Here is a 27,698-nt window from a genome sequence, read left to right as displayed (position 1 = left end):
CATTGATGGAAGAGGTGATGAATCCTTATCTGCTACCTCAGTTATCACATGGCATAATCTACTCCATTCTTAAGCTCTCAAGGACTAAGTCCCCTCATCTTTAAAATGGGCATTGCATCCAGTTTTCAGTGTTGTTGAGCAAAGTAGATGGTAACATATTTGTAAAGGACTTGGGAAAATATCTGGTGCATGGTAAATCCAAGAAATTTTATGTATTTACCTATCACAATTCCCATTTTCTTGTAAGTATAATCATAAATCTCATATTCTTGAGATATATCCTAACATTTTAAAGAAGTCATCTAACACAAAACATGATATTGCAAAGAAAATGGAAAAGAATAATAATTTATAGGGTATATAGATTATTCTTACAAAATATTTGATCTTTGCTTCCCCAACTTATGCAATGGTCAGATTAATTCAGAAGAAATCTTTTTGAAAAAAATATTTAAATGTCCATCAATGAGAACAACACACAGAGTGTCCCAGGCTACGTGAGAAGATTATTGATTAGCTTCACTTCTAGGTTCTAAGTATTATAGTTTAATATATGAGTAATTCAGAAGAATTAGTGTTTTCTGTTATTACTGAAAACACACTTGCAATTGAGACACATGAGTGGGCAAACAATCATGTGAACATCGAGAGATGGTCTTTCTGCCCCTGGCCTTGGCTACCTCTGCAGCAAGCTCCACCAAAACAATGTCTTCATGTTTCACAGCAAATACGGGTTGCCTTGGTGACGACAGACACTCAATAATATATGCCAGATGAATGAAAATCTCAGAAGGTGGTAGTGAAAAATTACCAGCCAAAGTATTTTAAAATATCAACCTGGAAAGAAAATCAATTCTAATAAGCTCCATGCTCTCAGTCTCAAATATGATGAAAGTAAATAGTCTTTCAAAGTGGAATGAGCAGAGAATAGTGAATAACATTGATCAAAACCTGCAAAGCTCAGAGGCATCCTCACAGTCCACAGATAAATTGATTTACTGTTATCTCACGCCCAGCCCCTCCCCCAATTAACTGCCAGCACTCTCTAAGCAACTCCTAAAGGTGGAAGAGAAAACTATTTGGTTGAGCTAATGTTTCCAGTTGATAGAAGAGGGAAAGCCTCTGTAAGTGAAAGGAAGTTGAATTACTTTTGGCAAATCATTAGCTCATTTTAGAGAGACCATATTTTTAAATTTTCCCATTAATATGGGTGTAGAGAAATTTATTTAGATTTATATATTTTAAAACCCTGAATGTTACTTAAAAATGACATATATAGTCAATTTTGAAAATAATCAGGCCATCTTAATACTGCAATTTAATTAGGAAAAAAAATCCTATGGACCTAGTTTCTAACTGAAGACAAAGTTATGGACCTACATAGTTAGTAGAGGTATCGTTATACTTGATCAGTATTTCCAAGCAAGCAGAATCAACTAGAATGATAATTAACTGCATTCACACACACACACACACACACACACACACACTAAGTTTATAAAGAAACATTGAACACCAGAACATTTCATAAAGCAAAGGTTTTAGTTTGATTTTAGTAAACAGGAAGAAATGCAGTAAGCCTCTTATATTAGGCAGCAGCTAAATTTTTTCAAAGAATCAACAACAAAAATGTTTATGCTGTCCTTCCTTAAGGTGGGGGGAGGGGTGAACAGAGATTTCAGCAATTTGGTTGTAGCTACTAGGAGAGGCTTCTCGACTAGCTGATTGGCCACTGCTTTCTTCTCTGTACACACCTTCAAACTCTGAATGTACTCCTCAGTATATTGCTTGTGGAACACTTTGGCTCAAACAAAATAACTGTCTTTTTGAACTCTTTACATTTAAGTATCTCAGGAGGAACTAAAAGGAGATATGTGTATCCATACATTAAAACAGCATTTAAACGTAGTATAAATAATGTATATTTGCATCTTCATACAATCAACAAAATCAACTCCAAAAAATAACAGTGAAATCAAGGAATTACATCAGTTGTCAAATTAGGCTGTATGCGTAGCAGAATCTTGGAAAATGTTGAAGGGGTGTGCTACCTCCCCCTCTGAATGTAATGGCAGGTTGCTCATTTCTTCTTTCCAGGGAACACAAATCTATGTGTAATAAATATAAAATAGGATGTTCTGCACAGAAAGGCCAAATTCCATTCACCCCACTTTTTTCTGGGAAGGTTGTACCCTGTTCTCATTCTGTCTGGAACTTACTCTCGGCAGTACTTGGGTTACTAGCCACTATTCTGGCCCACATAGCTCTAGTTACAAATGCAACAAAACACACAAGGGTAAAATATATTTTCCTAGGAACATAAATAATTGAGAATTTTCTCAAAAGGTCTGATTCCTTCACCACCACCAATTCCCATAGTGTTATATTCCCACACTGTTCAATTTTAGATAAAAAGGCTTTAAGATGTGATTATCTTGCCGATAAGTGAATTCCAGTATAGGCCTTAGTGATTTCATGTGCACCCATTTTGTTTCAGTCCATTACTCAAAAGTGATGCTAATCAAGTTTCGGAGAAGTGAAATTGTTCTCTGGCCACAAGCCCTTTGTGCAGTGAACAGCGACGTTCTCATACACTAGGCAGAGACAATGCAGGATGTCCCCAGAATCACTAACCAACTTCCTTCCTTAGGACCCCACCCCCCCAACCCCCATCCCGCACTGCACTTCAAAGGACAACCGTATGCAATAGCTTCCTAGTGTAGTAGAAAAAAAAATGCCTTACCAGTGTCTCCAATGTTGATGGAAGAAAATCCCTAGTTGCTGGAGGCCAAGCAACTCGGCCACTTGACTGGGGGTGGGGGGGCTAGCAGAGCTGAAATCGTCCTTCCCTGTTTGCTTTCATCCCAGCGACCTCTCCCAGGATTTTTCTCACAAAGCCCTTTTCTAATTCTCTAATCCTCTCACAAGAAGAAGCAGCACACACACCAAATGACTTCTGCAGTAGCGGCTCTCTCGAGGGAAAGAGGAGGGTTCTTGTTCCTGATTTGTGCCAGGCCAGTCCTCTGAGTCCTCGAACCCCTTTGCACCCCTTTGTGAGCAGAGCACACAGCAAGAGCAAGTGCGGGAATATGACAGGCTAAGACAGGCGACAGGCATGCAGGTGAGCCTTGGCTCCCTTCTGTGGCTGCCAGAAGCTCTGCTGTCTCTCAGGGAACGCCTCAGCTTCAAACTTCCTCTGAATTTTATAGCTCCATGTTTCCTTCCTGAAGAGAAAGAGTTCCAAGGAGTTATGGAGCAACCAGCTAGGATCTGCCTACACTGGGCTGGACCAAAAAGAGCCCTTGGCAATGTATTATGACTACATGTTTTTAACGCATCCTCAACCTGGAAATGAACTGAAAAGAGCAAGGGAAAGTAGGATATCAAACACATAAGTATAAATTTATCACCAAACATACTCAGGAATATTAATTTTTACAAAAAGTATTTTTTAAAAACAGGCCTTTAAAATATTAAAGAATTTCAAACTGCTAAGTTGTAAGGCATGGTCTTTTTTCAAAAACAAAGACAAAAAGTTTACCTTATATTCCCAGAACAGGGGCCAAACATAAGTTATTAAATTATATTTATACTATAAATTCGAATCTCTATGTAACTTAAAGGAAGTATACTACAGACTTTCTTTTTAATTTTTAAAAGAGAAGTCTTACCTTTTCACTACATCATTTAAAACTGCGAAGCGAATAAATCACAGAGGAGACAAGCAGATGGCACAGTTCTACATTTCAGAGCGAAGGCTGTTTGGAGTCATTATTTCTAAGGAGTGCACTGTGCTTGCGCCTGTGTTGGGCTGCGTGCCACTGGGCCTTTGAAATGAAATGAATCGCCTTCACACCAGCAGCCTCACTACAGACTGACACTTCAGTATGCCTAAACTGAGGCATGCTGCCTCTTTCCACAGTGACCCTACACAGAATCGGAGGTGACGGTTTGATGGATGAGTTTCCCAAGAGAGAAAGCAATCTGTGACATCACAGCTCTGGCTGTACCCTCACCCCAAGTCCCAGTCCTGCCTCGGCTCCTTAAAAAGGAAAAAAAAAATCCTCTGTTTAATAACAATGCCAACTGAAGAGTAAAAATAAGCATGGAGTGCAAAGCGCATATTTAAGTTATCTGACTTAAACTTCAATTTTCTCACCCTCCTTTACTGGGGAAATGGAAGGAGGTCGGATATGAATTGAGCAGAGCATTCAAATAAAACAAAATAACATCACAGAATACAATATTCTAAAAGTTTGTAATCTGAGAGCAGAATAATAATCACCTTCAAAAGGGACATTTTTTTAACATTTAGTTTTTGTATTAGTACTGAACATTGACCACTGATACTGCTGCCATTTGTAACGTGCAATTTAGCAGATCTTACAGCTAAATTAGATGCAAAATGCTATGAAGATAAAGTATTTGAATAAAGGTCCAGACTTACTGGATCTCATTGAATATCACATTTATTATTATTATTATTACTATTATCATTATTATTATTTTAGATTAGAAATGATTTCCTAGTCTGCCATGGTGCCACAAGCTTGTCATCCCAGTATTCTGGAGGTGGAGACAGGAGGATCAGGAGTTCAACTGGGCTATATACAAGGCTCAGCCTGAGCTATATGAGAGTTCATCCTGAAATAAACAAGAAAGAAATAAAAGAAGGAAATAAAGGGAGGAAAAATTCCTATCCATTATTGTATAATGGGCAGCTCATACATTAATCTTGGCCATGTGGCTCTGCTGCATATCTTTTTTCTTTTCATTGTATATCACATTGGCATTAACATTTAAAATGACACTCAACAAATTCATTTGAACTTCTGATGCAAACTTTTTTTGCAAAAAAAATTACATAATAGTTTTCAAAGTTTCACCACTGTCTTTATTATCCTCTTTAAAGTTTTCATTTTAAAATTATATCTCAGTTTACTTATTTTGCATGTACATGTGTGGGGACACTCATGCCATGACATGTATGTGAATATCAGAGGAGAGCTTTCACGAATTCATTGTCTCCTTCTACCACGTGTCTCCCAAGGTCAAACTCAGATTGTCATGAATGGCAGCAAGTACCTTTTCATAAAAATTACCAGCCCGACCTTTTATTACTTTCATCTAATATTCATCTCAGCTGTTCAGCACATGGAGGATATGAAAAATCTAGATATTTATGTCTACTACAAATGTCTGCATCTGCATTTCTATTTATAATTCTATATATTTTATTTACTTATAGTCAATAAATATATCAACAAAGAATTATTTTTTTCATGGTCAGAAAACAGAATAGTCAAATAAACAAAACCAAATTACTGAAGACAGATAGCCAATATCCATCATGTGTAATTAGTATTGAAACTTTGCAAGGTCTATCAATCCAAAGAAAAATAGACAAAGATCATAAGACAAGAGACAAATAATTTGTCAAAAACACATTTTAATTTAAAAAACATTAATAGAAATTTCTGCCGGGCGGTGGTGGCACACGCCTTTAATCCCAGCACTTGGGAGGCAGAGGCAGGTGGATTTCTGAGTTTGAGGCCAGCCTGGTCTACAGAGTGAGTTCNTTTGAGGCCAGCCTGGTCTACAGAGTGAGTTCCAGGACAGCCAAGGCTACACAGAGAAACCCTGTCTCAGAAAAAAAAAAAAAAAAAAAAAAAAAGCCCAAACAAACAAAAACAGAAATTTCTTCTTTTCTCATCTGAACATTGACCACTGATACTACTGCCATTTGTAACGTGCAATTTAGCAGATCTTACAGTTAAATTAGATGCAAACAGCTGTGAAGATAAAGTATTTGAATAAAGGTCCAGACTTACTAGAAATCATTTAATATCACATTTATTACTATTATTATTTTAGATTAGAAATGGTTTCCTAGTCTGCCATGGTGCCACAAGCTTGTCATTCCATTATTCTGGAGGTGGAGACAGGAGGATCAGGAGTTCAACTGGGCTATATATAAGATATATATATATATATATATATATATATATATATATATATAGAGAGAGAGAGAGAGAGAGAGAGAGAGAGACTAAAAGTAGACTAAAAGTAAAAGTTTGAATCCATTCATTATTAATGAGGTTCTATAGACACAGGGCCTCTTACAAGTGGGTTGCTGATAGAATGTGATTGCAGTCTGGAACAAATTTGCATATGACTGGGTCTTTCTGCTATTGGTCCTATTTCTAGAGAATTATTCCACACAAACACTGGGGCAATAATAAAATGTCACATGTACAAGTAATATAACGGAAACCATTCAAGTTCCAGCAGCAAATTCACAAGTCTGTGACAGAGCTATATAATAAAGTACTATGATACTGAAAAAAATGAATGCCAGATATCCATGTACTAATATATATATGCGCCTAGGAAATGAAAACCAAGTGCACACAAAAGGTATGGAGATCAGGGTACAAGGAAGGTACACAGATTAGTGGGGGAACAGAAATGAGGAGGGGGGAGACAGAGAGAGAACTAAAAGATACATGTTATAATACAGAGTTTCTCATAAAGGGAAAGAGTAAATGAAATGGAAATAACAGAAACACACATGGCATTTTCTGTGTTTTACTTATCCCTGTATATAACGGCTCAAGGCTTAGCACACTATGGCCCTCTGCATTTTTTTAAACAGATGTTTACTAGAATACACCTATGCCCATTCATTTGTAGACAGCCATGACTACTTATGACTACAGTGGCATAGGTGGGCACCAAGAGATGGCTCAGCCATTAAAGGCTAGGCTCACAACCAAAATCCAATGGCAAAGGTATGTAGTTGTGGTGGTTGACCAGATGGTTCACAAAACTGAGTCCATTTACCATTTGGCCTTTACAGAAAAGATTTATTTACTCTTCCTGTGGGTGGTATCATTTTAGCATAATATAAGTGACAAATTTAGGGGAAGGAGTGGGCTTCTCTGGTTTCTACTTTCAAAGGGCTTGACTTGAGATAATAATACAACATTTGTTTTCAGCTCTGGCTGTGTCTGCCTTATGTCTTCATTTTATCGCACACACTTCACCAATCGAGTGATTTTTAAAAGCAATGCTGATCCTTTTGTTTTGTATTGAAGATTAGATGAAACAGTGAACAAAAATTGGACAAGCATTTTGTAAGCTATGATATCCACCTTCAGATATAAGTATTGTTAATGTAATGACATGAGAAGATAGTAACACACACATAAACATTTGACATTAGAAGAGCCACAGCACTGGTGGAACTCATGGATCCTGCTGCATATGTAGCAGAGGATGGCCTAGTCGGTCATCAATGGAAGGAGAGGCCCTTGGTCCTATGAAGGCTCTATGCCCCAGTATAGGAGAATGCCAGGTCCGGCAAGCTGAAGTGGGTGGGTTGGTGAACAGGGGGAGAGGGGAAGGGGATGGGGGATTTTCGGAGGAGAAACCAGGAAAGGGAATAACATTTGAAATGTAAATAAAGGAAATATCTAATAGAAAATAGACTTTAAAAAATATTAGAAATCAAAAAAAATTTGCTCTAAGTAATATAAAATCATTGCCTTTTAACTTACACTTGCTATTATTAGCTAATAAATATATCAGTTAACCCAGCTATTGACTTTTCTCTGCAACCAGTTGAGACCTTTGCATGGCAGTATGGATTGAGTCATTCCCTACAGAGAACATTGTCTTTAGACTCCAGCAGAATTATCTGGCTTGTCATGGTAGTGCAAACCTGTAAATCCAGCACTGGGGAAGTGGAGGCAGAAGGACCAGGAGTTCAAGGACAGCTTCAGCTACATGAGTTCAGGCCACATATGTTCATGTGTATGTGTGTGCACATGTGTATACACACACACACACACAATTATAAGTGGAAATTCAGACTAAACAATGGTTGACAACTTTGAAAATGTAATGACTGTTAACTGTCAATTATTATAGTTGTAAATTATAATTATTGTGTATCTAATTTATGATATATTTAATTAAACCTCTTGATTTCCCCAGGAAAACTTTAAAAAAATATTTTCTACTTTTATTTCTCCCAGGCATATAAAACTAAGAGGATTCAGGTAATTTATAGTTATCTTTTATTTTTAAAATATTGATAAACTGACACAGAAGAAAAAAAGAACTGCCTGACCTGTAAAAATCACATGGGAAGTTTCTAGATGTGAAGGGACTTTTAAGTTCTAGCAGTTTAAAGTCATCAGTAAGAGTTACTGTAGTATGAAGAGTGGGATATTAAGTGACCAAGTGAATTTGAGGCCTGTCCAAGGATTGTGTGAGACAGAATGAGAACAGAATTAGGACACCTTCAAAATTCATATCTGCATGATCACTTTTGTCATTTGAAATAGTAGAATGTATTATCTTTTATGATAGTTAAATTCTCTTTTTAATATGCAGCGACCTGTCATTTTCATTATTGAGTTTTTAAAGATTTATTTTGCAAAAACCATTGTAGGTACATTATAATTTTTGTTGTTCTCTTCCTTTCATTTCTGAACTAGAGTCTCACCTTATAGCCTATGTTAGCTTCAAAACTGCAAGCCTCCATTCCCTCCAGTCTCCTAAAGCACTATGATTACAAGAATGTGTCACTATTCTTTGCATGTGCCTATGTATTTGTGATATGTATACATGTGCACATTCATGTTTATATATATATATATATATACATATATATATATATGGATGCATGCATATGCATGTGCAACTGCACATGTGTATGTGATGTGTACATATATTTTAGAGGGTGAGGTCAGGGTGTCTTTATCACTTAGTCTCCATCATAACTTTTTTGAGGCAAAATCTTTTGTTGAATACACTGCCATCGTTTGTGGTTCAGTTCTTCCTCCCAGCTCCATGCTCCCAGAAATAGACTCAAAAATATTTACAAATAACTTGGCCATATAGCTAGGTTCTTCTCTGAGTAGCTCATAACTTAAAATATCCCACTTTTTTAAACCTACATTCTGCCATGGGGTTATCTGTGCTTAGGTACCATGCGTCGGTTTCATCACATCTTCCTGGGCAAATCTTCCTGTGCTTGGCTCTATGCCAGAATTCCTTCTGCTTCCTGGATGTTCCACCTCCTTTATCGTCCCTAAGCCATAGGCCATCAGATTTATTATTGACAGCTGTCATATCCATACAGACATAAGATATTCTCTCAACAATACTTAGCACTTTACATGAGTGCATAAGATCCAAACTCTAGATCTGATACTTGGGCAGAAAGCATTTTATCAACTGAGCCACCTCCTTGTCCTGTTAAGTCTAACTATTTCTAAATCATATGTCTTTAGACTATTTAACTACATCAAACTGAACTACTAAAACTCACCTCAATATTTCCTAAGACGTGCATAGTCTTCAGACTGCATTTCTACTTCTAAAATATTAATAGTGAGAAAACAGTGTTCTATATACTGTTGTGCCTAGAGATGTATAATCTAGTGATATTTTGTAACCAAAGTACAAAAACAAAAATAAAATGCTTTATAATCATGGTGGCACACGCCTTTAATCCTAGCACTCGGGAGGCAGAGGCAGGTGAATTTCTGAGTTCGAGGCCAGCCTGTTCTACAAAGTGAGTTCCAGGACAGCCAGGGCTACATAGAGAAACCTTGTCTCCAAAAAAACAAACAAACAAACAAAAACAGAAAAAAATACTTTATAATAATATATGTTTCTAAAAATAAGTAACTGCCTACAAAAATGTGGTATGGTCATTCAAAGACACATTGTTGATACTGTTGTCCATGATTGTGTAACAAATTGTGAGGACACCTAATGACTTAACAAGCTGCCTGGACCCCTAATGACTTGAAGCAAGCCCTGTACGTATATTTTGTTCACAAATTTGTGGTTTTTGGAAAGCTTCGGTCGGTACAGATGCTTGTGCTCTGTGATTTGTTGAATGTTGTAGACATTGGAGTCATCTGAAGAGTTGCTCTTCACATCCTGACAGTTGATATTGGCTTTTGCCTGAGACTTCAGCTGAGACTGTCAGGCTTTCTCATAGCATGCTGGCGAGGTTCCTGGAATAAGAGTCCCATGGGACAGCTAGGAAGGAACCATATCATCTTTTATAATCTCTTTTAGAAGTCATCTGGGATTCCATATGCCAAATTGGGGCACTCACAAAATTTCACCGAGGTCCAAGGAAAGGTGTCACAGATTACATTCTCTCTCTTGGTAGGTCTGACAAGGTTTAACATGTATGTTGGGTAAATGTGAAGTTTTAATGCTATTTTTTGAAAGTACATCTATAATAATTATACCACCTTTTATAAAACAATATAGCATTACATACCAGTAATCATTGGCTTCTGTTTAAAGCCATTCTGGGCTATATACCAAGTGCTTTTATTTCAAAAATACCAAAACAGAGCTAAGGAGCTGGCTCAGTAAATAAAGTGTCCACTGCATAACCCTGAGGACACAAGTTCATATACTCAGCACAAAGGTAAAACTCAGGTATGGTGGTACATACCCATAATCTCAGTGCTGTAGTGGGAGAATTCCTGGAATTCAATAGCTAAACAAACCAGCCAATGAGTGAGCTCTAGGTTCGATGACATACACTATCTCATAAAATAAAGTGGATACATATCCTGAGACACCTAGTATTAATCTCTTGCCTCCACAATGCATGTGCACACACACACACATGAACCTACATGCAGATGTGCATATACCCATACTAATATGTATATATACTATACACACACACACACACATACACACACACACACACACACACACACACACAAATTGGGTTAGATGATGGACAATCAAATTATAATAAATTCTTAGTGGGCACATAAGCAAACATGCTGCCACTTTCTAAAAATAATTTTTGCTTTTAACATACTTAGCAAGCACATGTTGAATATGAATTTTGTGGTTACATTTATGTCTAAAACATTCTATGAGAGGCTACATCAAAATGTTAATATTGTTATTAGTTCTATAAAATGTTGGAGTTGATTTTTTGTTGTAGCTTTTTGTTTTTTCAAGGCAGGGTCTATCTCTATAGCCCTGGCTGTCCTGGAGCTTGCTTCTTAAACCAGGTTGGTCTCAAACTCAGAGAATGACCTGCCTCATTCACCTAACGCATCACATGCCTGGCTTAAAATTGAACTTAAAAAAAAAAAAGCAAGTTCATAATTTTTACAATGAATGCCCAGAATATTGAAACACATTTTCAGATCAACGTCAAAGGACATTAACCGGAGTTGAGCTTTAAGGAAGTCGACCTGATTCTTCTGTTAGCTCATTAAAAGCTAATTAGCACACTCTATAGTAAAGGGCACTTTCTTTTCTCTACCTGCTGGAAGAATTTATTGCTGAGCTAGCTGTAGGAGTTGACCAGTGGGAAACATATAAAGCATTTAAGGAATATGAACAGACAAATTTTTGTTTCCATTTGTGAAAAAAGGACCACTTTTCAATATAAAAGAACATTAGAAAGAAAACTGGTGAAGTTCCCTTATGACCCCAGCACTCAGGAGGTTGAGAGAGGACATATATGAGCTTCAGACCAACTTGGGTGACATGACATGAACCTGTCTCAATAATAATAAATGAATGAATGCATAAGCAAGTAAATAAAGAAGTAAACGATGATAATCTCACTAAAACATTTTGTCTCTAAATTGGAATATGCTATCTTCTGAGAGTCTAGTCATGTGCCACCAGTCCTGGCTGTAAATTTTACCTTAATGAAATTATTTAATTTCAAAGCAATGATACATAAAGATGCAATATAAAAATATGTACACTGTACTATGAATACAACTAGATGAACTGGTTTATTTTGGAGGGGGTGAGGTTCAAGACAGGGTTTTTCTGGGTGTAACTTTGGCTGAATTGGAATTCTGTAGACCAGGCCAGCCTCCAACTTTGCCTCCCAAGTGCAGGGATTAAAGGTCTGTCCCACCGATGCCCATTGATGAACTTTATCTTTAGCTACTTGTTTATCCATATGTGTGTCAAATTGCTAATAGTTATTATCATATTTTTGTATCCCACACAGGTGAAGACAATAGTAAAAGTAAATTCATATTTGAATCAGTGAATTAGTCATTTTACAGAGGCGTACATAATAGAAGTGTGTAGATCACATAATGAATTGGGTTAAACTGTATCTATCTTTCCCCTGAGCATCAATATACTGCAAAATATTAAAGTATAATTTGTGTTTGAAGACAACATTTCTATATTTGAAAATGGTTTTGAACAGTTAGGAGCAATACAAAGACAAACTTGAGTGTAGGAATGCACCGTGGCCAGAGAGCAATCTATAATAAAAGGCTCAAGTTTAGAGCATTTATGAGAGGAGGATGAACAAACAACCCAGATTAACAAGAATCATTAGTGAAATGCTAGAAAGAATATGTTTTAAAGGAAAAATTTAGTTTAGCAGTAATCATATTTGAGAAAACTTTAGGAAGCTTGTATAAACACTTCATGGTCTTTGACCATGTCTAAGACTTTAAGCTAAAGTATTACTTGACCTCTTGAAATGTCACTCCTCCAAAAGAATGCATGGCTGAATCAAATCTTGATTTTCAAGTAACAAAAGGAACTCCACTTCAGTTGTTTCTATTAGCTTGTAAAGACAATACAGTTCCTTTTGTTTCTGCAGGGTAGGCTTTTTCTAGTCCTCTAGATTTAGATCTTTTCTTACAAATTTCTTGAAATACACACACACACATACAGAGAGAGAGAGACAGAGACAGAACTTTATTCAACTAAAGCATAAATTATTCATTTTGAAATATAACCTGCTACAAGCAGACACTCTGTTCTAAGACATAGGCTTACTGCAGTGCTCACCACGAAAACCCATCCAATGTGAAGGCAGGGTAGCTCTGCATAGAAAAACTGCATTCCCTCTTTCCAAATAAATTTGTTTTCTATTTGTAAGTTTCTCATATATTTAATAAGTTCTCCAGTAGAAAATGTGAACGTTAAAATATCTAATAAACTGAGAAGTTTAATGGATTAAGGGATCCATCTTTGTAGAAGATGAATGGCATCCATGAATTGCCTGTAGCTCTTCATCTAGGTGGGAGGACTTGTGAGATTTCTCCATCCACATTGGCACAACTGGTCTTGTCATTGTGAGGCCTTGTATAGACAATCATATTATTAAGAGTTCATGAATGTGACTCCCTGTTACATATAGAAGGAAGTATCTTGAGCCAGGCGTGGTGGCGCACGCCTTTAATCCCAATACTTGGGAGGCAGAGGCAGGCAGATTTCTGAGTTCGAGGCCAGCCTGGTCTACAAAGTGAGTTCCAGGACAGCCAGGGCTATACAGAGAAACCCTGTCTTGAAACAAACAAACAAACAAACAAACAAAACAAAAAAAGAAGAAGAAGAAGGCAGTATCTCAGGAAAGTTTATAATATGTAACTTTGTGGCTTTTTGTTGTCCTTGTTGCTGCTGCTATTTTAGTACAGTATTGAGTATTTAGGATTGAGCTGAGAACATTCCTTATGCTAGGAAACTACTCTACCACTGAACTACATCCTCAGCCCATCCCTTTCATTTAATTTTGTGACAGGGTCTTTCTAAGTTACTCAGCTGGCCTTAAACCTGTGATGTTTCTTCCTCTGTCTTCTAAATAGGCATTTATAAATTTTACCTTAATACAACTGTTAGATTCTAAAGCAATTATACATAAAGATGGAATAAGAAACTATATATAGTTATGTTATGAACACAACTTGATTACTTGATCTCTATATCATTGTTTATTTATGCGTGTATCAGAGGGTTAATGATGCTTATTAATTTATGTTTTTAGAAGATTTATTTATTTATTTATTTATATGTGAGTGCACTGTCGCTTTCTTCAGATACACCGGAAGAGGGCAATGGATCTCATTACAAATGGTTGTGAGCCACCATGTGATTGCTGGGAATTGAACACAGGACCTCTGGAAGAGCAGGAGGTGTTTTTAACCACTGAGCCATCTCTCCATCCCTTAATTTGCGTTTTTAATAGTTCCAGGACAGTAAAGGGCTACACAGAAAAATGCTGCCTTGAAAATCAAACAAAAACTCTAATAATAAAAATCATCCATTATCAGTATGTAGAGATGGCTGGCCTTTAACTCAGAGATCTGCTTGTTTTTGTCTTCTGAGTGTTGGGATTAAAGGTGTGTTCCTTTATTCCACCTTGTATTTCTGATGCCAGATCCAGACATCTGGGAGGAAGGAATCCTTGGATGAAATGACTTTTTACAGTTGGGCAGGCTCTGGGTTGTAATTTGTAGACCACACAGTTGTTCCTTCTATAGTGGGGGCATCTGGGCAGAATCACCACTCAATATCCTTTTTAGACATTATTTTCATAAATAGATTCCAATTTAAATTTCAATTGCTATGCGTTCTTCCATATATTCTTTTGTTTGTTCGTTTGTTTGTTTCTTTCTTTCTTTTTCTTTCTTTCCTTTTCTCTCTCTCTCTCTCTCTCTCTCTCTCTCTCTCTCTCTCTCTCTCTCTCTCTCTTTATCTTTAAGTCAGGATCTTGCTAAGTGCCCAGACTGGTCTTGAAATGGGGTTGCAGGTATGTGTCACCTTGCTCAGCTTATGTACTTCGTGAAGTTCTTTGTATATCTTACCAGACACACACTCTTCCTGCCCCAGTATCTGGATTACTGGAGTTGTGGATATGTGCTCCTTTGATCAGCTTCAGTGCTTCCTTAAAATCATTGTCTGCTCAGGCCTATTTCAAAGATGGAAGGACCTAGTAGCCTAAAGTGCTATCTAAGACAGAAAAATTCTGGAGATAGCATTATTTTCTGTATAAAAACTGGAAGCCTTCTGAGATAATGGCATTTTTCTTTTATTTTTCTTCTCTCAGACTGGAAATGAAAACCATGAAAATAGAATCACAACCTGAGGAAGACAGAACAAGAAGCTACATGGCTGTTTTTCTCAAACAACTATAAAAACTGGAGACTGCTTGCTCTTTGGTTTCTTGGTGTTTGAATATTAACCCTCCCCCCCCATCTGTTTAATGTACTATAGCAGTTGGGTTTCTGTTACATAAATCCATGTGCAATCCTGTCGGGTATAATATATCAAAACATCTTAGAATATAAATGACATATAAATTTGTAGTATTTGTTTAAAATTGAATCTAAGTGGTAATGCCCAGTCAAATATTTCTAAAGTTATTATAATGTATTTGTGGCAGATTGTAAAATATTTTTCCTTTTTGTCTATTCTTATCTAATCAGATTATTTTCCTATTTTGATAATAAAAACTGGGGTACTTTCATATTAGTTTGTACTCTGTGTAATATACATCTTTCTTTTTGTTTGTTTGTTTGCTTGTTTTGAGACAGGGTTTCTCTGTGTAGCCCAGGCCATCCTGGAATTGGTTCTGTAGACCAGGCTGGCCTCAAACTCAGAATTTTACATCCCTCTCCCTCTTGAGTGAGGGACACCTGGCTCCCTCTTTACTATTTCTTGCAAGTAGGTCCATTCTCTTTGAAATTTACCTTTTTACTTTGATTTGACATTTCTGAACTTTCAGAAGGCAGAACAGTTGGTTCTCAAATACTGATCATTTTTTTATGTTTCAACTATAGTTTCACCTCAACCATTCTTCTATATTTAGTGGCTGAAAAATCTCCAAATCAATTTTGTTCTTTTACATTTTATTTTTTTCTATTTGATTACTGACTTCATCTTTAATTGGTTATTGAATTAAATAAGAGTCAATATTGTCTCATAAATCCAATTTTCTTCATAGTCATTTGTCAAATAATTCTATACTCTATTATATTAAATTCATATATTATAGGAGAAAATGTCACATATTAAAACACTCTCTTCTCCTTTCCACATTGGCACATATGAACTGATACCAGCAGTTGGCAAATTATGTCCAATAGTCTCCATCTGGTTCACTACTTGTTTTGTAAATAACAATTCGTTGAAATGTAACCCTGCTAATTTGTTGATAGGTTTTCTATAGGGGGTTTCTATAGAGATCTTGGGCCACACTGGAAAAGTTGAATTGTTCCAATAGAGAACATATAGCCTAAAAGCCTAGAAATATTGACCCTCTGGTTCTTTACAGACAATCACACTAAGCCTTGACTTAGTTTTATTCCTCCAGCTCTGTCTTGTGAATATTGGTGTTTATCTAATAGGAGATTGAGCAAACAAGGATGAAAGAAATTTGACCACCCATTTGACAGAAAGAAGGAAAGTATACTTCTGACCTCAGGAGACTGCTATGTTGATAAAGAATATGTAAAAAAAAAAATCAATCACATTTGTATGAACAAATCCATGAAACTTCCTTATCTCCTATTGAGTTTTCTAAACAACCTCCCCCCCCCTCCTCTCCTACAGAAGTCCATTTGCTGTTGTCATAGGACTCTTTATCCACTTTCATTTTCCCTTATCAGGTTACCCCCATCCCAATTCTTTGATGACACATCATTAAGTACTCCCACATGCATATTGCATGTACGAATATATTGTCCTTGTTCATGGTAAGCTACTTAGTTAAAAAATGCAGCCTCTATTCACGGAATACAAGATAGTAAATTTGGGGCTGAGGGGATGACACAGTGCTTAAGAGCACTGGCTGCAGTTCCAGATGACCAGGGTTCAATTTCCAGCATCCATGTACTCACAATCACTTGCAACTCTAGTACCCAAGCATCCAATGCCCTCTTCTGACCTCTGTCGACACTGTAGTACATGGTGCAGAGACATGCATGGAGGCAAAGCATCTGGCCACATAAAATAAATGATAATCTATTTTTTTAAAGAAGAAAAGTAAAATTTTTGTTTATAACATATTGTTTGGATACAGGGTCTTTATATGCAGACCAGCAGAAATTTTACAGACAAGCTTCCTTGAGGAATATGTGGGAATTAGTCAGGAACAACTGCTGTCAAGACAGCTGAGAAAGCATATGGCTTGCATTGTATTTGTATTGGACAAAGTTTGCTTTTCATCAGAGCAGGCCTTAAAAACTAACCAAAGTTAGGGATTGCTTAGGGAAAGCAACATATGGAAGTAACTGTTAATAAGTGATGTTTATCAACAATTTTCAATGGACTATAATCTAAAAAATAGGAGAAGGTCCTTTATTCAATGTCAATGAAGTGCTCTTTCATGTGATCTACTTAGTTTTAAAATACTCTTTGAAAGTCACTCTTAGGACACTTGAGTCAAAATTGATGTAGTCATTTATTTTCATTGTTATAAACTTGTGTGAGGATAAATGAATCTTTACTTTCTTAGGGTATTGGTAGAGCATGATGGCTTACATCTGCACATAATTCTAGCACTGGGAAAGCTAACGCAAGAATATGACCAGTGTGAGACTAGCCATGATTTCATAGACATATTCTTACAAAAGTAAAGCCCAAATAAATAAAATGCCAAGTGAACAGAAAAAAAAAGGATAGGATATAGGGAGATGCTAAAATTGCATTGCTATCGTTCTCATTTGTGAGAGTTGAGAGATTGGAGACACTCTTTCATTCAGAACAGTGCCAGTAGGTTTTCCTTTTTTAGTGATAAAAATCTGCTACTTCCTCTAAAAGTAAAAACAGAAAGGACTCACAGGGCTCCTTTCAGCAGGTAAAAATGCTATTCTATAAAGGGGCACCAGCAGCAGCTACTAATAGCTCTTTAACGATCCACCCAAGAATAAACACTGAAAACACAGGATCTTGGGGTGCCTCAGGGGATGTTTCTGAAGCCCAAGGTAGACCAAACAAATCAAAAGGAAGTATTGAGAGACTCCAAAGGAACCTGGGAGCAGGGGAAAGGAGGATGGGAAATTTCCCAATTAGTCAGGAATTCTCAGAATAAAGAGAGAGGGAGATGATTTACACATGAATGCCTGTGTCCTCTCACCTCAGATAACATCTTTTTCCATGAAATCTCCATACACAGGAGAAAAAAAGCACAGTTCAAAAATCTTTGAGAACCAGTGACATAATTCAAAAATCTTTGAAACAATCAGTGGTCATTTCAAAACATACTAAAACTCATGAGTTCATTGAAGGTTTTGGTCTCATTCTAAACATCCAGCTTGGTGTCTGTGGGTGCACTGACAGTAGCAGTTTGTTTCTGGAGCTGTGGTCAGGAGGCAGGAGGCAGCTACCCACTAACATATGGTGCAGGGTGAGCCAAAACAGGACTTCTTTCCTGTGTATAATAGCAAATTTAGCAGCACCCCTGGAGTGTGCCCAACTAGAGGCCAAATATTCCCTGGAGGCAAAATCATCCCCACCCCTTACTTATTTGAGAATCAGTGATATTTTCTTGAAACTTGTCATGTTTAGAAGCATGGACTTCAACATATTGATATAGCTTTTTCTGGTTGTTTCTTTTTCCTTGGTGCTCTGATACATACCCTCTTATATGTGTGTTTCAAAATTCATCCTAGCAAGATGGACAATGATCAAGAGAACACAGTTTCCATTGAGCCATGATATCATCAGGCAGGCTGACACATCAGCCAAGTTCAGCAAGGAACATTTAATAAGGAAGATCTTGTCTCATTCTGATGTGATGATACTGGCTCAAATTCCTGAAGAATCAATAAGAAAGAGAGGACATGGGATAGCCTTTTAACACCCATATAAAATAAAATAAAATGGCTTCTGTCCCCCTTTTCAGAAATACTTACATTTAAATGTGCAGTTATGTCTTGACAAGCACATGGTTCCTAGGAGAGTATTCATGAAGTGGAAGCAGAAAGAGTGTAAAAGTCAGAGGACTAGAAAAGAATCTGTTGTAAGATGGTATTTTCTATATGCAACAGGAAAGGTGTACCTATGAAATCTCAACAGTTGTGCCATCTAAAAAAGACCTGCACAATAACAATACCTGTTGGCATCCCAGAAAAGATGCAGGGAATCTCCAAAGGCTCCCCTGATGGAAGAGCTACAGGCAGCTAAGTGCTGCTGGGAGAGAAAGAATCAGTATTCTTCAGGGACAAGACTCCTGACACGTTAATGTAATCCCATGTCTTAAGCCCTAAACATATACACATACAGGCAACAATAAAAACATTAAATGGACTCAGCTAGATGGGTTTGCACATACATACATGCATATATTTATATGTAACAATAATAATTAAGAAACACCACCCCTCCATTCATCCTCTGCAAAGACTACAGCTGGGAGCATTGCCCTTTCTGCTTTTACTTGGAAGCTCACTTATTTCCCATGGTCCTGTCTTAAAAGAAGTGGCTAGTCTTTCCCCATAGCAGTTACTTGAGTTTGCCCCTTCTTCTAGAAAAATGAAGTTGTACTTTCAGGTGCTGTCTGAAGTCCAGGATTGACTGTCTGTGATGTAACATAACTTACCAGGACTAAATCTACAATTTTAGGCAGAAGGCTACAATTATGCTCCATGAGGATCTAAAGAAATAGCCTAGATTTCTCCTTGTAGAAGTATGCAGGAAAACATTTCCACACAGATTGGCGAAAGTACCTAGCTTAGTACTTTAATGGAGCTTTGCAGTAATACATATGAAAAATAAGGTTGGAGTGGTGAAATGGTTCATTGTGATAAGGTGCTTGCCACCAAGCCTGATGACCTGAGTTCAATTCCTAATACCCACATAGTAGGAGGAAATAATTGACTACTGCAGCTTGTTCTCTATTCTTCATGTACATACACATCATGGCCACATCCATGCATATGTAGAAGTATACAATGAATAAATAAAGAAAGAAAGAAAGAAAGAAATATCAAAAAGGAATTGAAGACAGGCAAGTTATTCTCTGGTGTAGCAAAAAATGGTTATTCCCCCCAAAATTTAATGTAAGCATGGACTGTGAAAAATGCAAATAAAAACTAGAATTAAAGGAAATTAAAAAAAATTACATTTTGGACAGCGTGATTTCAAATGATAAAGGCCCAGCCTTATGCAAAAAGAAGAAAGCATTGAGGTATATTAAAGAACTAGAGTTGTCTTGCATGTATAGAGTGAGGGAAGAGTCAATATATTTGATTAATGATTTCCAGAAAGTTAGGCGACCACTATTCAGAGTGAGGTCTGTGTGTGCAGTGCTACTGGCTTTGTAACATCAGCAGGAGAAACACATTCATCTGATTTTTATGCTATTTTATTGTCACCTGTGAATAAATTTCTTTGAAATTCTGAAGACAAAGTCCCTTCTATCTTTTTAAAAGTCATTTCTTTTGCAAAGATAGCAAAAAATCAGTAGTTTGTAACCAGGGACATAATGAGAATATAATTTTAAAAGACTGCTTTTTTGAAAACATAAAACTCAAAAGAGGCAGGCTACCAAGCTAGAAAGATAAATTAATATAACTTAACAGGCAAGAGGGAAAGCAAATATGTGTCTCCAAGCAGCAGCTGTTGATGCAAGCAAAGGTTAGAGCAACAAGGCTATTTTCTAACAAAGTGTGAATCCCATTAGTGATGAAGTGTTATTCCCTGCTTAGATCCGTATGTCTTAGTGAGAACAGATTTAGGATATACCTCCATTTGCAACTCAAGGCTGGTAACTAAAAACCACGGAGACATGCAAAATCAGGGAAGCCATTCAAAAGGCATGTTAAGTTTCTTATAAGATGCTGACTCATACACAACGGACAGTTGGTAAAATGTGCAAAATCCCTCCTTAACATTAACATGATGGGGAACTGGCCTTGTCTAGTTTCCCCACCATCCCTTGGGATCCCTATTGGCTGTTCAAACACAGTGATGCCATTCTGTACTTGGTAAATTAGTGATGGAACCCTTGGAAGATTTTGTTGGGGGGGGGGGATTAGAGTTTAAACTTCATTATATTTAAAGAAGACAAAGGTAGAGAAATAAAGGAGATGTGGCAGCACTTTAAAAATGGAAACATCTGGAAGTCATCAATGACTTCCTTGGGTACACAATACCTAGGTGCTATACTAACTTTAATAATTCAGTGAAGTGAATGTTGATAATTTATTACTATTTTATTACTAATACTATTATTCTTTATCTACAATAATCTGTAATCTGAAAGTTTGCATTTTTCTCACTATCAGGATCTGTCAAGCATGTCTCTGAAGCTACAGTATATCACTGAGCAGAAGCAAATACATTTTTAAAAATGAAGTTAACTATCCACACAACGAAAAGAAATCTCATGCAAGAGAAGCTCATACGTTGCATAGATTTTCACCATGGTTAAAACCATGGCCTCAGGAAGCCAAATGATCTCCATGAAATAATCTGCTAGAATGCCATATTTTTATGATCTTTCACGTTTAAAGGTGTAAAGTTAAGTGTTGAAATTCAAAATTACTGAATTTGGGTTCATGGAATACATTCAAGTAAGGAAAATACAGGATGACTATAAGGCTCTGCATTTGACATAAGGAACAGTCCTATCTTACGGAAAAACTGTACCAGCTTGACAAGAATGAGGGAAATTTTTAAAAATCTACTGGAAAGCATTTGGTTATTCAAATTAGCATTGAAGATGACTGTGGTTTAGAAACCTTTTTTTCTTTTCTTTTCTTTTAATTGCAGGGACTAAACTATTTTGCCAACTCTCTTTGGATAGCTCAATTTTCAACCTAGCTGACTGATCTGAAAATGAGCCGTCAAGAGCCCTACACTGAAATTATTTTTCTGAGAAGGATGTTTATTGTGGTATGTTTTCAAAATTTTTGGAGAATCTGTTTAGAAAGAATAGTTTTCTTTCAGTTGAATCTGGTGAACAGCTTTATTAGACAAAATGAAGATCATGCAAATGGATCTTTTAAAATAATTTTGATCCCCCATACATCACGACATTTACATTATCCTGCTTATTTGTCATACATGCACACAGGTTGGGTCAAATTCTTTGATCATTCACCCACCATGAAAGTTAGTTTATAGTTATAAAAATTGTATGAAGAGATTACTATTTCTGCAATTAATGTTATACACTAAATGGACCTGTCATGTGTTGAAGCCCTAACTTCCAATGTGACTATATTAGTGAAAGGAATTAAGTGGGGACATACAGGACACACATAAGGGTGGGATACAAATCTAGTAGTATTTGTGTCCTCATAAAAAGAGAAATGAGATAACTTGGTCTTGCTTTAAGGGGGCACATGGGAAAAAAGTCGAGGCAAGGACATGGACTTCTCAGAATCTAGACTGGCTCAAAGACGACATTTTTTGTCATTCTATCTATGGTATCTTGCTGTGGTAGTCCAACCTGGCTAATTTGCTGAGTAAGACAATGTAGCAAGGTCTATATCATCAATGCTTTGTTAGATATTGTCACTTTATCAGTGATTTAGTAGCAAACAAGAAATTTGTTGGCATTCAAGAAGAGAAAGCATCCAAAAACTATGCTAGCTGCAGTTTTACATTAAATACTACTACTACTATTTCTTGTTAAAACTTTATGGTTTTCTGTATCCAAACAATTAAATATGATGCTTAGCTTTCAGAATATACATTCACAGGAAATTATTATTCACTGTGTTCATTGTATCTAAAGTGATATTTTTAGCTGTTCTGAAGGTAATATTTAACATTCTTTTGTGACAGAAAAAGAAACTTGAAAACTCATAAAATAAAATAAGATGTAGACAAAGAATTTTAAAGGTACTTTGAATGCCTCCTTCCTATACTATTTTCCTATTTTGAATCAGAAAAAGACCTCAAAATGGAGGGAGAAGGGAGAAGACCACAAAGTAAGCGCAAAAGGTCAATGGTTTCCTTTCCTGTCAAAATCAATATATAATGATTCTTTACTTCTTGTGCTTCATGTCCAAGGTCTATGAACAGGAATGGGACATATTCTAGTGGAAATCAGTAAAACAATTCCATTGCCAAAACATCTCACAGAGAGCTGCCATAATGTAGTTTCGATAAACTAGTTTTTGCCTTTTCACCAAGACAAAAACCACATGATGTTAGTTTCCTTGGAGAAGATGGAAATGATGATTTTAAAACAATACACAGCGAAGTCCATAGCACAAGTGCTTTGTTCATTAGACACAATGACCTCTCTAGCAATCGGCTCACATTTTGAAATGGTTATAAAAATTTTCCTGTTTATATTTTATTTCTTCTACTTAATCTTGATATTTTAAAGCCACAGTTAGCTTAAATGTGCAGTTATGTCATTAGCAGGTAAAAGTTTCCTTAGGAATTTTTCAAATAAAAATACAGTTCGATGAGAGAGTCAAGGGACCACTTAGTTGCAAGTGTGTAGTGGTTGTTACAAAGGCATCAAAGGAAAAGTCTGAGTCAAAATGGCCTTCCACCCCTCCCAATACCGGGGGAGCTCTGCTTCCTTCTGTTCTATGATCCCCTAAGCAAGTCTAAATGCTTTTTTAATTTACTATTTTTTGATCCTGCAATGTGTCCATCAAGCTTATATAGGTTGTACAATATCAGTAAATCTTACAACAAATCCAAATGCCATCCTGCTGACAAAAATATCCATGACAGGAAAGCAGGATGAGCCCAGAAATATTAAACTGAGAGAACAAGAAAGGGAGAAAAGAAACTGAAAGATTAGAATCACCTAGCCTTCTTTCCCTTATTATTTCATTTTGTTTGCATTCACAAAACACTGCTACACTTAATTTTCTAAATCTTGTTAACCACTAGATGAATGTTAGATAAGCTTTACTCGGAAATTTGAGACTTTATTAAATCTTTCTGTTACCATGAAGTCAATGTAAGCCTTATGATACTCTGAGGTTATATCTTTGCATTTTGAAATTGAGATAAGTATAAAATCAGTGTCTAAGTAAGTTGATCTTTCCCAGTATGCCCACTGTAGCATGGCAATAGGATCACTTGAAGAAGTTGTGCCTTGCTTTAAGCTACAGGTTAGGCATTGCTATAAAAGAACCAAAATACAGTACATATTTGCAAGAAATTTAACATCAGAAGACAAAACAGGGTAACAAATATAGGCACACTTCTTTTTAAATAATCCTATTTGCAATTACACAATACGGGGTCTTTGAGTTGGTAAGCTGCTGGATTTCATCCAAAGTGTATTACAACCCTGGTTGAGAGTTCCAGAAAAGTGGAACCAAGTGCCCTCTTGTTCAACAAATATGCCCAATACCACATACTCGGAAAGCAGTAAAGGCAGAATGGATGGCCTTCACACCACTAGACTCACGAACATCTCAGTTTCATGAAACCAATGTGTTATTACAGAGAGAATGTAGATTTGGGAGTCTTAGGGTTCCTGGTTTTGTTTCTTTGTTTTGTGTGTGTGTGTGTGTGTGTGTGTGTGTATGTGTGTGTGTGTGTGTGCTTTTTAATAACTGCATGATTTGCAGCATGTTAGTGATAATCTTTAATACTAAATTTCTTTTATATTTTTGTTTTAGTCCTAAATATATTATTTAATGCATAGATATAATTGAGAAGAGAAAATGATATTATGAGCATCATTATTTTTAAGGTAGGTTAAGATTACTTTTAAAAAATATTTATTCTATGTATGTGAGTACACTGTTGCTGTCTTAAGGCACACCAGAAGAGGGCAAGAGATCACATATTAGATGGTTGTGAGCCAACATGTAGTTGCTGGGAATTGAACTCTGGACCTCTGGAAGAGGTCTTAACCACTTAACAACTTAACCTCTTAACCACTGAGCCATCTCTCCAGCCCCTCGTTACTTTTTAAGGCATTTGAAATTTTGTGTATGAGTGATTGCCTACACACACACATGCACATGTGCACACACACACACACGTATGTACACACACACACACACACATGTATATATATATTCCTGTGTGTGCCTATAGACTACGGAGGCCAGAAGAGGGTATCAGATTCCCTGTAACTGGAGTTATAGGCAGTTGTGAGCAACCATGTAAGTACTAGAAACTGAGGCTAAGTCATCTGCAAGAGAAAGTGTTCTTTACCAATTTATCTCTGCAGTACCCAATTATGAGCATTCTTAATATTATGCTTGGCACATAATTAAATGCAGGAAGCACTGACTCTGTTCCTTTTGGAAAAATGAAGGTCAGACTTTATTGAGGGCATCTCAGGTACTGTGTTGGGCACTCCACATACCTTATTTCACATTTATAACATTGATTTGGGGGAGTGTACTTACCCCCAATTTATAGATAAGAAGGCTAAAATATCGTAATATATAATTAGTTAATCAATAATGCACTCCTACAGAGCCATAAAGCTAAGAATCCATATTCAATCTCATCTTGTTCATTGCTCAAGTAAGGTCCATTTGATCTATTTGTTATACAGGATGTTCTTAGACCATATAGTCAAGAAACAAATTCTGATGAGTGTTCAATATGGTTTCAGGTACTTTACCATGTGTTGACCCAAAACTAATGAGTAAAGCAGATATATTTCTCACTCTTAACCTCACAACTTAACCCAGGGTTTTTCTGTTTCAATGCTACTGGCATTTTTTGGCCTGCATATTTTAGTATATTTAGCAATAACTCTGGCTTCTATGTATCAGTAGTTTTCCTTACCTCACAGTGTCTGTAGAAATGCAAAATGTCAAATTTTCTTGGCTACTTCAATGAGAACCACTGTTTTTGTGAATCCAGTTATTAACAGTTTTTTGTTTCTTGGAGGGATGGTATACAATTGTAATCTCAGCATTTTGGAAGGAGACTGAGACAGGATTGCAAGTTGCAAGTCAGCCTGGGCTTAAACAAAACATAAAAAATATAGTGTTGTATATACAAAACTAAAAAGTCCTTACTCAGGCTGAGGTTTTTCTAAAACAAATAATTTCTTCCTAAAACCAGAAAGAAAACAACAACTTTCAAATGACATATAATGTATAGTGTGAAGAAGAACTAACACCTCCCAAAGAGTTCACTTTTTTGTATCAAAATGTTCTTGGCAGAACTTTTCTAGTTAGGAAGTAGGTAATCAAAGAAAAGTAGCCAAAGTTTCTTTATAAAATATACTTTATACTCATTTTATCTATAATGGGATATACTATAAGTTGCTGTTTTCAAAGAATTAATGATTTGATTATAAAGACATAGTATCTCATAATATAGATGAAATTAATTGTAGTGTTATATTTGAGTATCTGGGAAAAACCATAAGTTAAGAGGAGGCTAGAATCAAGAATTGTTATATTCAACATTAGCAGACTTTTTAATCTTTGTAGGTATCTAATTATATTTCAAAATTTATACAATGCAGATTTATTTCTTGCTAATGCAATATTCCCACCTGTACTCCGGTGACTTTCTAGGTCTTGTGAAATGTTCTCCACTACTCAGAATCAAGAATCCAAGCTTCACTAGTCTTATAGTTCTGCCCATTGTAATATCAATTTAGAGACCATCATTAGCAATGTGATGTAAAATAATGGTATAAACTTACAGGCACATTACTACCAATAAGTACTAGTGAGCATGGCTAACAGAATCTAGCTGTATTGCCAGAAAGGAATGGAAATCTGTGTATGAGCATATAAGCATGCTTTAATCAATATTGTTAAAATCATTGTCATTGCTCAAGAGTCAACCAAGCTTTGTCCAAATTTGTGGTTTATAAAATCAGTTTTATACACTTCAACACAATTCTGTGAGGAAAAATGAAAGATATATAAGCTACATTCCTTCCAAAGATTTGTGCTATGTGTATGCATATTTGATGTCTAGAGAATAATATTCTGTGCTAATTTATAGCATCATTATAAAGGGACACATTCTTAATCCATGGTAGACACCATGATGTTGTTGGACAATTATCATTTGTTAAGAAAAGGAGAATGTGGTTTGCAGCCCAGAATTCATATCTCCTAGCAATGGTGTAATATTTTCTTTTGCTCTCATTGTGTAAATTATTAAAAATAAACGAGGTTCAATATAATTTTAATTATATCAAAAATGAAAGCAGAGTCAGGACTCCTTCCAATCTGTGAAATTATTTAGCATTTAATATTCCCTTTGGGAAATCAATATGGTTTAGAAGAGATTATTTATATATCACTAGTCAAGTGTGATTTAAATAAATGCATGATGTTGCTAGAGCTATGTGAATAGTCTTTCAATGTCAAGACCTTACTATTGAATAAAAAGATAGATTCATAAATCAGCTAATAGGAAAATGGTTAGTAGAAATTATCTCATCATTTTTTCTGATATAAAAGAATAAATTAGGTTATGCTTTTCCAATATTTATTCAAATCATAAAAATAAATGGACATTCCACATCAACAACTTAACATTTATTAGATATTTGAAATGTATATTCTAAAAACTAATATTATTTTGAGAGTGAAATCTGGACCAGTGGTTCAGACATGTATAAATAATTCATGTTTTTTAAAAGCCAGTTAAGTTTTAAAAATTAACTTAATAGCAACAAAATAACTTCTGCTTCTTGGCAGTCAGGGTTCATCCTGCATAATTTAGGTTATGAATCAGTTCCTTCCAAGAAGAATAGTTCAGAGCAGAATGGCTAGTGGACCACAGAGGAAAAGGCAAATCACTCATTAATTTCTCCCCAGACTATTTAAGTCGAGTCCTGCCTGTTATTAGAGAAAAGTGAAGTTCTCAGGGTACGGATAGTGAAACAAAAGTGAAATCAAAGGGGTTAGCTCTTCCCAAGTACTCTTGAGTGCATTTGGGAAGTGAGAACCTGTAAGCTTTGTCTTTTACTAGCTTTTCTTTTCTCTGTGTAGCTGGATCTCAGT

At 36.2% G+C, this 27,698-nt stretch overlaps 1 protein-coding gene across 2 annotated transcripts in view; it reads right to left on the bottom strand.

The window, feature by feature from the left end:
- The window catches only part of Mid1 (midline 1), a 329,163-nt gene that overhangs the window by 192,680 nt on the left and 108,785 nt on the right, over positions 1-27,698 (bottom strand). Inside the window, exon 1 of one of the 2 annotated variants that reach the window (XM_021152957.2) lies at positions 2,744-2,973. The exons of the other annotated variant lie outside the window; for it this stretch is intronic. The gene's annotated coding sequence lies outside the window, so the exon portion shown is untranslated. Of the gene's footprint in view, positions 1-2,743; positions 2,974-27,698 lie in introns of those variants that run through there. 2 annotated transcript variants of the gene reach the window in all.

The sequence above is a fragment of the Mus caroli genome, chromosome X (assembly GCF_900094665.2).
Source record: "Mus caroli chromosome X, CAROLI_EIJ_v1.1, whole genome shotgun sequence".
NCBI classification, from domain to species: Eukaryota; Metazoa; Chordata; class Mammalia; order Rodentia; family Muridae; genus Mus; species Mus caroli.
Note: the sequence above shows the minus strand (reverse complement) of the source record. Positions and strands in the feature narration are given on the sequence as shown.